We start from the raw sequence: 15,454 nt of genomic DNA, 5'->3' as shown, positions 1-15,454 counted from the left end.
AGTACTTGTTCTACTTGAGTGGTAACCATAGAAGCATGTTTACTAATAAGTTTAAGTTCACCTTTGACATCAGCCATATAATCACCCAAGTGTTCAAGCATATTTGAATTGTATTTCAATTGTCTACCAAAATAAGCATTAAAGTCGTCTTGCTTAGCCATAAATTTATCAAACTCATCTAAGCATGGGCTAGCAAACTTGGTAAATGGGATTTCAGCTTTATCATATCTATAGAGAGAATTTACCTTTACTACCTGTGTTGGGTTATCAAGACCATGAGTTTCTTCAATAGGTGATGGATCAAGATCATATGTTTCTTCAACAGGCGGTAAATTCCGTGTATTTCTTCAATAGGAGGTAAATTCTTAACATCTTCAGCTTTAATACCTTTTTCTTTCATAGATTTCTTTGCCTCTTGCATATCTTCAGGACTGAGAAATAGAATACCCCTCTTCTTCGAAGTTGGTTTAGGAATAGGCTCGGGAATTGGCTTCGGAGGTGTCCAATTATTTTCATTTGTCAACATATTATTCAATAGAATTTCAGCTTCATCCGGTGTTCTTTCCCTGAAAACAGGACCAGCACAACTATCCAGGTAATCTCTGGAAGCATCGGTTAGTCCATTATAAAAGATATCAAGTATTTCATTTTTCTTAAGAGGATGATCAGGCAAAACATTAAGTAATTGGAGAAGCCTCCCCCAAGCTTATGGGAGACTCTCTTCTTTAATTTGCACAAAATTATATATATCCCTTAAAGCAGCTTGTTTCTTGTGAGCAGGGAAATATTTAGCAGAGAAGTAATAAATCATATCCTGGGGACTACGCACACAACCAGGATCAAGAGAATTAAACCATATCTTAGCATCACCCTGAGAACGGAAATATTTTAAGGATATAAAAGTAGCGAGTTCTCTCATCATTAGTGAACAGGGTAGCTATATCATTTAATTTAGTAAGATGTGCCACAATAGTTTCAGATTCATAGCCATGAAAGGGATCAGATTCAACCAAAGTAATTATATCAGGATCAACAGAGAATTCATAATACTTATCGGTAACACAGATAGGTGAAGTAGCAAAAGCAGGGTCAGGTTTCATTCTAGCATTTAGAGATTGCTTGTTCCATTTAGCTAATAACCTCTTAAGTTCGTATCTATCTTTGCAAGCTAAAATAGCTAAAGAGGCTTCTTGATAAAAAACATAACCCTCAGGAATAACAAGTGATTCTTCATCACCACTTTCATCAGTATTATCAGATTCAATATTTTCAATCTCTCTAGCCCTAGCAAGTTGTTCATCAAGAAATTCACCAAGTGGCACGGTAGTATCAAGCATAGAAGTAGTTTCATCATAAGTATCATGTATAGCAGAAGTGGCATCATCAATAACATGCGACATATCAGAACGAATAGCAGAAGCAGGTTTAGGTGTCGCAAGCTTACTTAAAACAGAAGGTGAATCAAGTGCAGAGCTAGATGGCAGTTCCTTACCTCCCCTCGTAGTTGAGGGATAAATCTTGGTTCTTGGATCTTTCAAGTTCTTCATAATGATAAGCAGATATAAATCCCAAGTGACTCAAATAATAGAGCTATGCTCCCCGGCAACGGTGCCAGAAATAGTCTTGATAACCCACAAGTATAGGGGATCGCAACAGTTTTCGAGGGTAAAGTATTCAACCCAAATTTATTGATTCGACACAAGGGGAGCCAAAGAATACTCTCAAGTATTAGCAGCTGAGTTGTCAACTGGAAACTTAGTATCTGCAGCAAAGTATTTAGTAGCAAAGTAATATGATAGTAGTGGTAACGGTAACAATAGTAAAAGCAATGTTTTTGGTATTTTGTAGTGATGATAGCAATAGCAACGGGAAAGTAAATAAGTGAAGAACAATATATGGAAAGCTCGTACGCAATGGATCGGTGATGGAGAATTATGCCGGATGCAGTTCATCATGTAACAGTCATAACCTAGGGTGACACAGAACTAGCTCTAGTTCATTGATATAATGTAGGCATGTATTCCGAACATAGTCATACGTGCTTATGGAAAAGAACTTGCATGACATCTTTTGTCCTACCGTCCTGTGGCAGCGGGGTCCTTACGGAAACTAAGTGATATTAAGGCCTCCTTTTAATAGAGTACCAGAACAAAGCATTAACACATAGTGAATACATGAACTCCTCAAACTACGGTCATCACCGGTAAGTATCCCGATTATTGTCACTTCGGGATTAACGGATCATAACACATAATAGGTGACTATAGACTTGCAAGATAGGATCAAGAACACTCGTATATTGATGAAAACATATTAGGTTCAGATTTGAAATCATGGCACTCGGGCCCTAGTGACAAGCATTAAGCATAGCAAAGTCATAGCAACATCAATCTCAGAACATAGTGGATACTAGGGATCAAACCCTAACAAAACTAACTCAATTACATGACAGATCCCATCCAACCCATCACCATCCAGCAAGCCTACGATGGAATTACTCACGCACGACGGTGTTCATCATGAAATTGGTGTTGGAGGATGGTTGATGATGACGATGGCGACGGATTCCCCTCTCCGGAGTCCCGAACGGACTCCAGATCAGCCCTCCCGAGAGGTTTTAGGGCTTGGCGGCGGCTCCGTATCGTAAAACGCGATGAATTCTTCTCTCTGATTTTTTCTCTCCCCGAAACACAATATATAGAGTTGGAGTTGGAGTCGGAGAGGCACCAGGGGGCCCACGAGGTAGGGGGGCACGCCCTAGGGGGCAGGCGCGCCCCCACCCTCGTGGATAGGTGGTGGGCCCCCTGGCCTTCATCTTTTGCAGGTATTTTTTATATTTTCCAAAAAGTTGTTCCGTGAAGTTTTAGGTCATTCCGAGAACGTCTGTTTCTGCACATAAATAACACCATGGTAATTCTGCTGAAAATAGCGTCAGTCTGGGTTAGTTCCATTCAAATCATGCAAGTTAGAGTCCAAAACAAGGGCAAAAGTGTTTGGAAAAGTAGATACGATGGAGACGTATCAAAGACCCTCCTACAAAGCAGATCCTAGAATAACTGGTCAACATAAAATGCACGCGACTACGTTGCAGAAAGCTAACACAGGCAAGCCTGAAAAATACGCCCCGACTCATCCGATGACATCTAAACTCCACAACAACGCCCTCGGGAGGGTGAACAATGCGAAGCGTCACCGTTGCTGAGTCCGCAGTAGACAAGGGTTTTCACCTGAAACCCTGACATAGAGAGGAGAATCACGGCGACGATGTCAAGAGGATAGCGGCACCCATGGGCGGCGACATCAATGGCGCCAAAGCACGAAGCTTTCGTTTGGCAGCTCATACGTGCCACTGATACGTCTCCAACGTATCTATAATTTTTGATTGCTCCATGCTATTATATTATCTGTTTTGGATGTTAATGGGCTTTATTTTACACTCTTATATCATTTTTGGGACTAACCTATTAACCGGAGGCCCAGCCCAAATTGATGTTTTTTTGCCTATTTTAGTGTTTCGCAAAAAAAGAATATCAAGCGAAGTCCAAACGGAATGAAACCTTCGGAAACGTGATTTTCTCAACAAACATGATCCAGGAGACTTGGAGTGGGCGTCAAGAAACAATCGAGGAGGCCACGAGCCAGGGGGCGCGCCCTCCACCCTCGTGGGCCCCTCGTTGCTCCACCGACCTACTTCTTCCTCCTATATAAGTCCATGTACCCTGTAAACATCCAGGAGCACCACGAAACCCTAATTCCACCGTTGCAACCTTCTGTACCTGAGAGATCCCATCTTGGGGCCTTTTTCGGAGCTCCACCGGAGGGGGCATTGATCACGGAGGGCCTCTACATCAACTCCATGGCCTCTCCGGTGATGTGTTAGTAGTTTACTTCAGACCTTCGGGTCCATAGCTAGTAGCTAGATGGCTTCTTCTCACTCCTTGGATCTCAATACAAAGTTCTCCTCGATTTTCTTGGAGATCTATTCGATGCAATCTTCTTTTGCGTTGTGTTTGTCGAGATCCGATGAATTTTGGGTCGCTACCTCTTGAGCACTGCGTTGGTTTTCCCCGAAGAGGAAAGGATGATGCAGCAAAGTAGCGTAAGTATTTCCCTCAATTTTTGAGAACCAAGGTATCAATCCAGTAGGAGGCTGCGTGCGAGTCCCTCGTACCTGCACAAAACAAATAAATCCTCACAACCAACGCGAATAGGGGTTGTCAATCCCTACACGACCACTTATGAGAGTGAGATCTGATAGATATGATAAGATAATATTTTTGGTATTTTTGTGATAAAGATGCAAAGTAAAATAAAGGCAAAGTAAAAAAAGCAAAGGAAATAACTAAGTAGTAGGAGACTAATATGACAAAGATAGACCCGGGGGCCATAGGTTGCACTAGTGGCTTCTCTCGAGAGCATAAGTATTCTACGGTGGGGTGAACAAATTACTATTGAGCAATTGATAGAATTGAGCATAGTTATGAGAATATCTAGGAATGATCATGTATATAGGCATCACGTCCGAGACAAGTAGACCGACTCCTGCCTGCATCTACTACTATTACTCCACTCATCGACCGCTATCCAACATGCATCTAGAGTATTAAGTTAAAAACAGAGTAACGCCTTAAGCAAGATGACATGATGTAGAGGGATAAACTTATGCAATATGATGAAAACCCCATCTTGTTATCCTCGATGGCAACAATACAATACATGCCTTGCTGCCCCTACTGTCACTGGGAAAGGACACCGCAAGATTGAACCCAAAGCTAAGCACTTCTCCCATTGCAAGAAAGATCAATCTAGTAGGCCAAACCAAACTGATAATTCGAAGAGACTTGCAAAGATAACCAATGATACATAAAAGAATTTAGAGAAGATTCAAATATTGTTCATAGATAGACTTGATCATAAACCCAAAATTCATCGGTCTCAACAAACACACCGCAAAAAGAAGATTACATCGAATAGTTCTCCACAAGAGAGGGGGAGAACATTGTATTGAGATCCAAAAAGAGAGAAGAAGCCATCTAGCTAATAACTATGGACCCGTAGGTCTGAGGTAAACTACTCACACTTCATCGGAGGGGCTATGGTGTTGATGTAGAAGTCCTCCGTGATCGATGCCCCCTCCGGCGGAGCTCCGGAACAAGCCCCAAGATGGGATCTCGTGGATACAGAAAGTTGCGGCGGTGGAATTAGGTTTTTGGCTCCGTATATGATCGTTTGGGGGTATGTAGGTATATATAGGAGGAAGGAGTACGTCGGTGGAGCAACAAGGGGCCCACGAGGGTGGAGGGCGCGCTTGGGGGGGTAGGCGCGCCCCCTACCTCGTGGCCTCCTCTTTTGTGTCTTGACGTAGGGTCCAAGTCTCCTGGGTCTTGTTCATTGAGAAAATCACGTTCCCGAAGGTTTCATTCCGTTTGTCTCCATTTGATATTCCTTTTCTTCGAAACCCTAAAACAGGCAAAAAACAGCAATTCTGGGCTGGGCCTCCAGTTAATAGGTTAGTCCCAAAAATAATATAAAAGTGGAAAATAAATCCCAATAATGTCCAAAACAGTAGATAATATAGCATGGAGCAATCAAAAATTATAGATACGTTGGAGACGTATCAAGCATCCCCAAGCTTAATTCCTGCTCGTCCTCAAGTAGGTAAATGATAAAAACAAATTTTTTGATGCGGAGTGCTACTTGGCATAATTTTAATGTAATTCTTCTTAATTGTGGTATGAATATTCAGATCCAAAAGATTCAAGACAAAAGTTTAATATTGACATAAAAATAATAATACTTCAAGCATACTAACAAAGCAATTATGTCTTCTCAAAATAGCATGGCCAAAGAATGTTATCCCTACAAAATCATATAGTCTGGCTATGCTCTATCTTCACCACACAAAATATTTAAATCGTGCACAACCCTGATGACAAGCCAAGCAATTGTTTCATACTTTTGGTGTTCTCTAACTTTTTCAATCTTCACACAATACATGAGCGTGAGCCATGGACATAGCACTTATAGGTGGAATAGAATGGTGGTTGTGGATAAGACAAAAATGGAGAAGATAGTCTCACATCAACTAGGCGTATCAACGGGCTATGGAGATGCCCATCAATAGATATCAATGTGAGTGAGTAGGGATTGCCATGCAATGGATGCACTAGAGCTATAAGTATATGAAAGCTCAACAAAAGAAACTAAGTGGGTGTGCATCCAACTTGCTTCTTCATTCAAGACCTAGGGAATTTTGAGGAAGCCCATCATTGGAATATACAAGCCAAGTTCTATAATGAAAAATTCCCACTAGTATATGAAAGTGACAACATAGGAGACTCTCTATATTGAAGATCATGGTGCTACTTTGAAGCACAAGTGTGGTAAAAGGATAGTAGCATTGCCCCTTCTCTCTTTTTCTCTCATTTTTTTATTTGGGCCTTCTCTTTTTTTATGGCCTCTTTTATTTATTTATTTTCGTCCAGAGTCTCATCCCGACTTGTGGGGGAATCATAGTCTCCATCATCCTTTCCTCACTGGGACAATCCTCTAATAATGATGATCATCACACTTTTATTTTTCTTACAACTCAACAATTACAACTCGATACTTAGAACAAAATATGACTCTATATGAATGCCTCCGGCGGTGTACCGGGATATGCAATGAATCAAGAGTGACATGTATGAAAGAATTATGAACTGTGGCTTTGCCACAAATACGATGTCGACTACATGATCATGCTAAGCAATATGACAATGATGGAGTGTGTCATAATAAACAGAACGGTGGAAAGTTGCATGGCAATATATCTCGGAATGGCTATGGAAATGCCATAATAGGTAGGTATGGTGGATGTTTTGAGGAAGGTATATGGTGGGTGTATGATACCGGTGAAAGGTGTGCGGTATTAGAGAGGCTAGTAATGGTGGAAGGGTGAGAGTGCGTATAATCCATGGACTCAACATTAGTCATAAAGAACTTATATACTTATTGCAAAAATCTACAAGTTATCAAAGCAAAGTATTACACGCATGCTCCTAGGGGGGTAGATTGGTAGGAAAAGACCATCGCTCATCCCCGACCGCCACTCATAAGGAAAACAATCAAAAAATAAATCATGCTCCGACTTCATCGCATAACGGTTCACCATACGTGCATGCTACGGGAATCACAAACTTTAACACAAGTATTCTTCAAATTCACAACTACTCAACTACCACAACTTTAATATCACCATCTTCATATCTCAAAACAATTATCAAGCATCAAACTTCTCATAGTATTCAACACACTCATACGAAAGTTTTATTATTAATCTTGTATACCAAGCATATTAGGATTTTAAGCAAATTACCATGCTATTTAAGACTCTCAAAATAATCTAAGTGAAGCATGAGAGATCAATAGTTTCTATAAAACAAATCCACCACCGTGCTCTGATGACCCACAAGTATAGGGGATCTATCGTAGTCCTTTCGATAAGTCAGAGTGTCGAACCCAATGAGGAGCAGAAGGAAATGATAAGCGGTTTTCAGCAAGGTATTCTCTGCAAGTACTGAAATAAGTGGTAACAGATAGTTTTGTAACGGGATAAATTGTAACGAGCAACAAGTAACAAAAGTAAATAAAGTGCAGCAAGGTGGCCCAATCCTTTTGTAGCAAAGGACAAGCCGGAACAAACTCTTATAATAGGAAAAGCGCTCCCGAGAACACATGGGAATATCGTCAAGCTAGTTTTCATCACGTTCATATGATTCGCGTTCGATACTTTGATAATTTGATATGTGGGTGGACCGGTGCTTGGGTGCTGTCCTTACTTGAACAAGAATCCCATTTATGATTAACCTCTATTGCAAGCATCCGCAACTACAACAAAAGTATTAAGGTAAACCTAACCATAGCATGAAACATATGGATCCAAATCAGCCCCTTACGAAGCAACGCATAAACTAGGGTTTAAGCTTCTGTCACTCTAGCAACCCATCATCTACTTATTACTTCCCAATGCCTTCCTCTAGGCCCAAATAATGGTGAAGTGTTATGTAGTCGACGTTCACATAACACCACTAGAGGCTAGACAACATACATCTTATCAAAATATCAAACGAATACCAAATTCACATGACTACTCATAGCAAGACTTCTCCCTTGTCCTCAGGAGCAAACGTAATTACTCACGAAGCATATTCATGTTCATAATCAGATTGGTAATAATATGCATATAGGATCTGAACATATGATATTCCACCAAATAAACCAACTAGCATCAACTACAAGGAGTAATCAACACTACTAGCAACCTACTAGCACCAATCCCGGACTTTGGGACAAGAATTGGATACAAGAGATGAACTAGGGTTTGGAGATGAGATGGTGCTGGTGAAGATGTTGATGGAGATTGCCCTCTCCCGATGAGAGGAGCGTTGGTGTTGACGATGGTGATGATTTCCCCCTCCCGGAGGGATGTTTCCCCGGCAGAACAGCTCTGTCGGAGCTCTAGATTGGTTCCGCCAAGGTTCCGCCTCGTGGCGGCGGAGTCTCGTCCCGAAAAGTTCCTTGCTATTTTTTTCTCATCGAAAGACTTCATATAGGAGAAGATGGGCGTCGGAGAGCCACCAGGGGGCCCACGAGGTAGGGGGCGCGCCCTAGGGGGGCGCCCCCCACCCTTGTGAGCAGGGTGTGGGCCCCCTGGCCTTCATCTTTGGCGTGGATTTTTCTTTATTTATTTTAATATGTTCCGTGGAGTTTCATGACTTTTGGAGTTGCGCAGAATAGGTCTCTAATATTTGCTCCTTTTCCAGCCCAGAATTCCAGCTGCCGGCGTTCTCCCTCCTTATGTAAACCTTGTAAAATAAGAGAGAATAGCCATAAGTATTGTGACATAAAGTGAAATAACAGTCCATAATGCGATAAATATCGATATAAAAGCATGATGCAAAATGGACGTATCAACTCCCTCAAGCGAAAAGCCGATAACAATAAATATGTCCTGATGTTTAGAGGTAGAGGCATCGATAAAAATAAAATACGGATACGAAGGCATCATGATTATTCTCATAACAGCAACATATATAGATTTTGTCATATGATTACTTATGTTCAAGCGATGATCTATTCACAATGCAAAAGTATGAATCATAAACCTTATTGGGCTCCAACAAACTATAATCTCAGTCATCGAAACAATTGCATTTTATCATAACATCGGAAAGAGTCTATGTCAGAGCTTAAAAGCAAGTCCACATACTCAACTATCATCTAGTCCTTCATAATTGCTAACACTCACGCGATACTTGTGTTTATTGAGTTTTAATCGGACACAAAGAAAGATAGGGGCTTATAGTTTTGCCCCACAAGCTTTTACCTCAAGGGTAATGTAAACAATAATGGTTCATGCTCCCCTACATCCAATTAGATATATATATATCATGTTCTTTCCAACATGCTAAGCTTGCCAAAGGATAAAATGAAAAAGGAAAGGTGAAGATCACCGTGACTCTTGCATAAGGTGGAATATAATAATAAAGGATAGGCCCTTCGCAGAGGGAAGCAGAGGTTGCCATGCGCTTTTATGGTTGGATGCACAAAATCTCAATGCGAAAGAACGTCACTTTATATTTCCCCTTCTGATGTGAACCTTTATTATGCAGTCCATCGCTTTTATTACTTCCACATCACAAGATCGTATAAATCTTATTTCTCCCACACCAATCAATCATACATATTTAGAGCAATTTTTATTGCTTTGCACCGATGACAACTTACTTGAAGGATCTTACTCAATCCATAGGTAGATATGGTGGACTCTCATGGCAAAACTGGTTTAAGGATATTTGGAAGCACAAGTAGTATTTCTACTTGGTGTTGAGAATTTGGCTAGCATGAGGGGGAAAGGCAAGCTCAACAAGTTAGAGGAACCATGACAACATACTTTATCTCAGATATAAGAAAGACATAACTCATTACGTTGTCTTCTTTGTCCAACATCAACCCTTTAGCATGTCATACTTTAATGAGTGCTCCCAATCATAAAAGATGTCAATGATAATATATCTATATGTGAAAACCTCTCTTTCCTTATTACTTCCTATTAATTGCAACAATGACCAAAGCTATGTTTGCCAACTCCCAACAACTTTTAATCGTCATACTCTTTCCATGTGAAGTCATTACTCTCGATAAGATAAATATGAACTTTTTGTTTCTTTTTACTCTTTTTCTCTTTTCTTTTATTCACCTAAGATCATGGCAAAATAATCAAGCCCTTGACTCAACACTAATCTTTATTATATATAGCTCACGGACTCGATTACATAGAGAGATCATAAAGCAAACTCAAAACTAGATCATGCCATAAACTTTATTCTACTAGATCAAGATACTACTAATAGGATCGAACTAAGAAAAACGGTAAAGATAGGAGTTGTGATTGTGATACGATACCGGGGCACCTCCCCCAAGCTTGGAAGTTGCCAAGGGGAGTGCCCATACCCATGTGATTATGTCTCCTTTGTCGGTGAAGAAGGTGGTGGTGATGTTGGCTTAGTTGATGGCTTAGGCTTCTCCCATAATTTGCGCTTGAGGACGGCATTTTGATCCCTCAGATCATCAATCTCCCACTCTAGGGTTAATATCTTTTTGCATAGGTCCTGCTTATTTTCCTGCAAGAAACGAAAAGGGATAAACTTGAACTTGGGTTTCTTTACCCTATCAGGGAGACTTGACTTTTTGAACTCCACGTGAATGTCCCCAAGTTGAGGTAATGGTGCTTCATCTTCATCTGAGTTCGTCTCCTCCTTCCCCTTGGGTCCATAGTCCTCTTCTTCCTTCGTGGTCCATCCATCATGTTCCACATCTCCATAGACCTTTGGATTTGCCAAGTAACCATCCACATAGCTTTCTCCTTTCGAATCCTGGGAAGACATGTTGATTTAATCTGCAACGGGACAGCTCGAAACAAAAACAGAGGATATTTGCGTGATACGGGAGTCAAAACCTTTGGGAGGTTATATAATGAACTTTTACCGACCAAAATACGTATCGTGTAAGAAAACAGAGTCCGGAAGGCACACGAGGTGCTCACGAGGTAGGGGGCGCGCCCAGGGGGTAGGGCGCGCCCACCACCCTCATGGGGCCCTCCTGTCCTTCCCGGACTGCTACTTATTTTTCTATTTTTCTAAATATTCAAAATGGAGAAATATTGCTTTAAAATTGTTTTGGAGTCGGTTTACTTACCGTACCACATACCTATTCCTTTTCGGAGTCTGAAACGTTCCGAAAAGTGTCCCTTATGTATTCCTTCGGGGTTACGGTTTCAATAATATTGGTTTCAACATTTATGGGATTACCTGAGATATAATGTTTGATTCTTTGACCGTTTACCACCTTCGGATTTGTGCCCTCGAAGTTGTTGATTTTTATGGCACCGGGACGATAGACCTCTTCGATAACATAGGGGCCTTCCCATTTAGAGAGAAGTTTTCCTGCAAAAAATCTTAAATGAGAATTGTATAGCAATACATAATCACCTACATTAAACTCACGCTTTTGTATCCTTTTGTCATGCCATCTTTTAACTTTTTCTTTAAACAACTTGGCATTTTCATAAGCTTGGGTTCTCCATTCATCAAGTGAGCTAATATCAAATAACCTCTTCTCACTGGCAAGTTTAAAATCATAGTTAAGCTCTTTAATAGCCCAATATGCCTTATATTCTAGTTCGAGAGGTTAGTGACATGCTTTTCCATAAACCATTTTATACGGAGACATACCCATAGGATTTTTGTATGCAGTTCTATAAGCCCATAATGCATCATCAAGTTTCTTGGACCAATTCTTTCTAGACCTATTAACAGTCTTTTGTAAAATTAATTTGAGCTCTCTATTGCTCAACTCTACTTGACCACTAGACTGTGGGTGATAAGGAGATGCAATTCTATGATTAACATCATATTTAGCAAGCATTTTACGGAAAGCACCATGAATAAAGTGTGAACCACCATCAGTCATTAAATATCTAGGGACTCCAAACCTCGGGAAAATAACTTCCTTAAGCATTTTAATAGAAGTGTTATGATCAGCACTACTAGTTGGAATAGCTTCTACCCACTTAGTAACGTAATCAACAGCAACTAAAATATGTGTGTATCCATTAGAGGCAGGAAAAGGTCCCATATAATCAAAGCCCCAAACATCAAACGGTTCAATAACAAGAGAATAATTCATAGGCATTTCTTGACGTCTACTAATATTACCAATTCTTTGACATTCATCACAAGACAAGACAAACTTACGGGCATCCTTGAAGAGAGTAGGCCAATAAAAACCAGATTGCAATACCTTATGTGCAGTTCTATCTCCAGCGTGGTGTCCTCCATAAGACTCGGAATGACACTTGCGTAGGATCTGTTCCTGTTCATGCTCAGGTACACAACGTCTAATAACACCATCTACTCCTTCTTTATAAAGATGTGGGTCATCCCAAAAGTAATGTCTCAAATCATAGAAGAACTTTTTCTTTTGTTGGTATGTGAAGCTAGGTGGTATAAATTTAGCAACAATATAATTAGCATAATCAGCATACCATGGAGTACTACGAGAAGTACTTATAACATTTAATTGTTCATCAGGAAAGCTATCATTAATAGGTAGTGGGTCATCAAGAATATTTTCTAACCTAGACAAGTTGTCTGCAACGGGGTTCTCAGCTCCCTTTCTATCAACAATATGCAAATCAAATTCTTGTAGCAAGAGAACCCATCTAATAAGTCTAGGTTTAGCATCTTTCTTTTCCATAAGATATTTAATAGCAGCATGATCAGTGTGAATAGTTACTTTAGAATCAACAATATAAGATCTGAACTTATCACAAGCAAATACAACTGCTAAAAGCTCTTTTTCAGTAGTAGCATAATTTCTTTGAGCATTGTCTAGAGTCTTACTAGCATAATGAATAACATTTAATTTCTTATCAACTCTTTGCCCTAGAACAGCACCTACAGCATAATCACTAGCATCACACATAATTTCAAAGGGTAAATTCCAATCAGGTGGCTGAACAACAGGTGCAGAGACTAATGCTTTCTTAAGTATTTCAAATGCTTCTACACAATCATCATCAAAGACAAATGGTATATCTTTTTGCAATAAATTAGTCAGAGGCCGAGAAATTTTTGAGAAGTCCTTAATGAACCTCCTGTAAAATCCGGCGTGACCAAGGAAACTTCTTATACCTTTGATGTCCTTGGGACATGGCATCTTTTCAATAGCATCAACCTTGGCTTTATCAACTTCAATACCTCTTTCAGAAACTTTGTGCCCCAAGACAATACCTTCATTAACCATAAAGTGGCACTTTTCCCAATTCAAGACAAGATTAGTTTCTTCACATCTCTGCAAAACTCGATCAAGATTGCTCAAGCAATCATCAAAAGAGGAACCATAGACGGAAAAGTCGTCCATGAAAACCTCACAAATCTTTTCACAAAAGTCAGAGAATATAGCCATCATGCATCTTTGAAAGGTAGCAGGTGCATTACATAAACCAAAAGGCATACGTCTATAAGCAAAAGTACCAAAAGGGCATGTAAAAGTAGTCTTTGATTGATCTCTAGCCGACACAGGTATTTGAGAGAAACCAGAATAACCATCTAGAAAGCAATAGTGTGTATGTTTGCATAATCTTTCTAGCATTTGATCAATAAAAGGTAAGGGGTAATGATCTTTCTTAGTAGCTTTATTTAATTTGCGGAAATCAATTACCATCCTATAACCTGTGATAATTCTTTGTGGAATCAATTCATCTTTATCATTAGGAACAACAGTAATACCTCCCTTCTTAGGGACACAATGGACAGGACTTACCCACTCACTATCAGCAACGGGATAGATTATACCTGCCTCCAGAAGCTTTAGTATTTCTTTTCTTACCACTTCTTTCATTTTAGGATTCAGACGTCGTTGAGGATCACGAACTGGTTTGGCATCTGCTTCCAAATTTATTTTATGTTGACATAGAGTGGGACTAATGCCCTTAAGATCATCAAGAGTATATCCAATAGCAGCACGATGCTTCTTCAGAGTTTTCAATAATCTTTCTTCTTCATGCTCTGAAAGGTTAGCACTAATAATAACAGGATATATCTTCTTTTCATCAAGATAAGCATATTTAAGATTATCAGGCAAAGGTTTAAGCTCAAACACGGGATCACCCTTGGGTGGAGGAGGATCCCCTAAGATTTCAACAGGCAAATTGTGTTGCAGAATAGGTTCCTGTTTAAAGAATACTTCATCTATTTCCCTTCTTTCATTCATGAACATATCATTTTCATGGTCTAGCAAATAGTGTTCTAAAGGATCACTAGGAGGTACGGCAATAGAAGCAAGACCAATAATTTCATCCTTACTAGGTAATTCTTCCTCACGATGTTGTTTACTAAATTTAGAGAAATTAAACTCATGAACCATATCATCCAAGCCAATAGTAACAACATTCTTTGTGCAATCTATGGTAGCATTGACAGTATTTAAGAAGGGTCTACCAAATATAATGGGACAAAAGCTATCTTGTGGGAACCAAGAACAAGAAAATCAGCAGGATATTTAGTTTTCCCACACAAGACTTCAACATCTCTAACAATTCCAATTGGTGCAATAGTATCTCTATTAGCAAGTTTAATAGTAACATCAATATCTTCTAACTCAACAGGTGCAATTTCATTCTTAATTTCTTTGTATAAGTCATAGGTATTACACTAGCACTAGCACCCATATCACATAAGCCATGATAACAATGATCTCCTATTTTAACAGAAATAACAGGCACGCCTACCACAGGTCTATGTTTATCTTTATCACAAGGTTTAGCAATTCTAGCAGTTTCACCTTCGAACTGAATAACATGCCCATCAATATTATCAGACAAGAGATCTTTAACAATAGCAATATTAGGTTCTACTTTAACTTGCTCAGGAGGTGTATAAGTTCTAATATTGCTTTTACGAACAACAGTTGAAGCTTTAGCATGATCCTTTATTCTAACAGGGAAAGGTGGTTTCTCAACATAAGAAGTAGGAACAATAGGATCATTATAAGTGACAGTCTTTTCTTCAACTTTAATAGGTGCAGCTACTTTTACTTCTATGGGAGGATGATATTTAAACCACTTCTCCTTAGGGAGATCAACATAAGTAGCAAAAGATTCACAGAAAGAAGCTACTATCTCAGAGTCAAGTCCATATTTAGTGCTAAACTTACGGAAAATATCGGTATCCATAAAAGATTTAACACAATCAAACTTAGGTGTCATACCTGACTCCTTACCTTCGTCGAGGTCCCAATCTTCAGAGTTGCATTTAATTCTATCCAATAAATTCCATCTGAATTCAATAGTCTTCATCATAAAAGAGCCAGCACAAGAAGTATCGAGCATGGTGCGATTGTTATCAGAAAG

This window comes from Triticum aestivum, chromosome 5A, assembly GCF_018294505.1.
Source record: "Triticum aestivum cultivar Chinese Spring chromosome 5A, IWGSC CS RefSeq v2.1, whole genome shotgun sequence".
Lineage (NCBI taxonomy): Eukaryota > Viridiplantae > Streptophyta > Magnoliopsida > Poales > Poaceae > Triticum > Triticum aestivum.
This window is presented reverse-complemented; position numbering follows the sequence as displayed.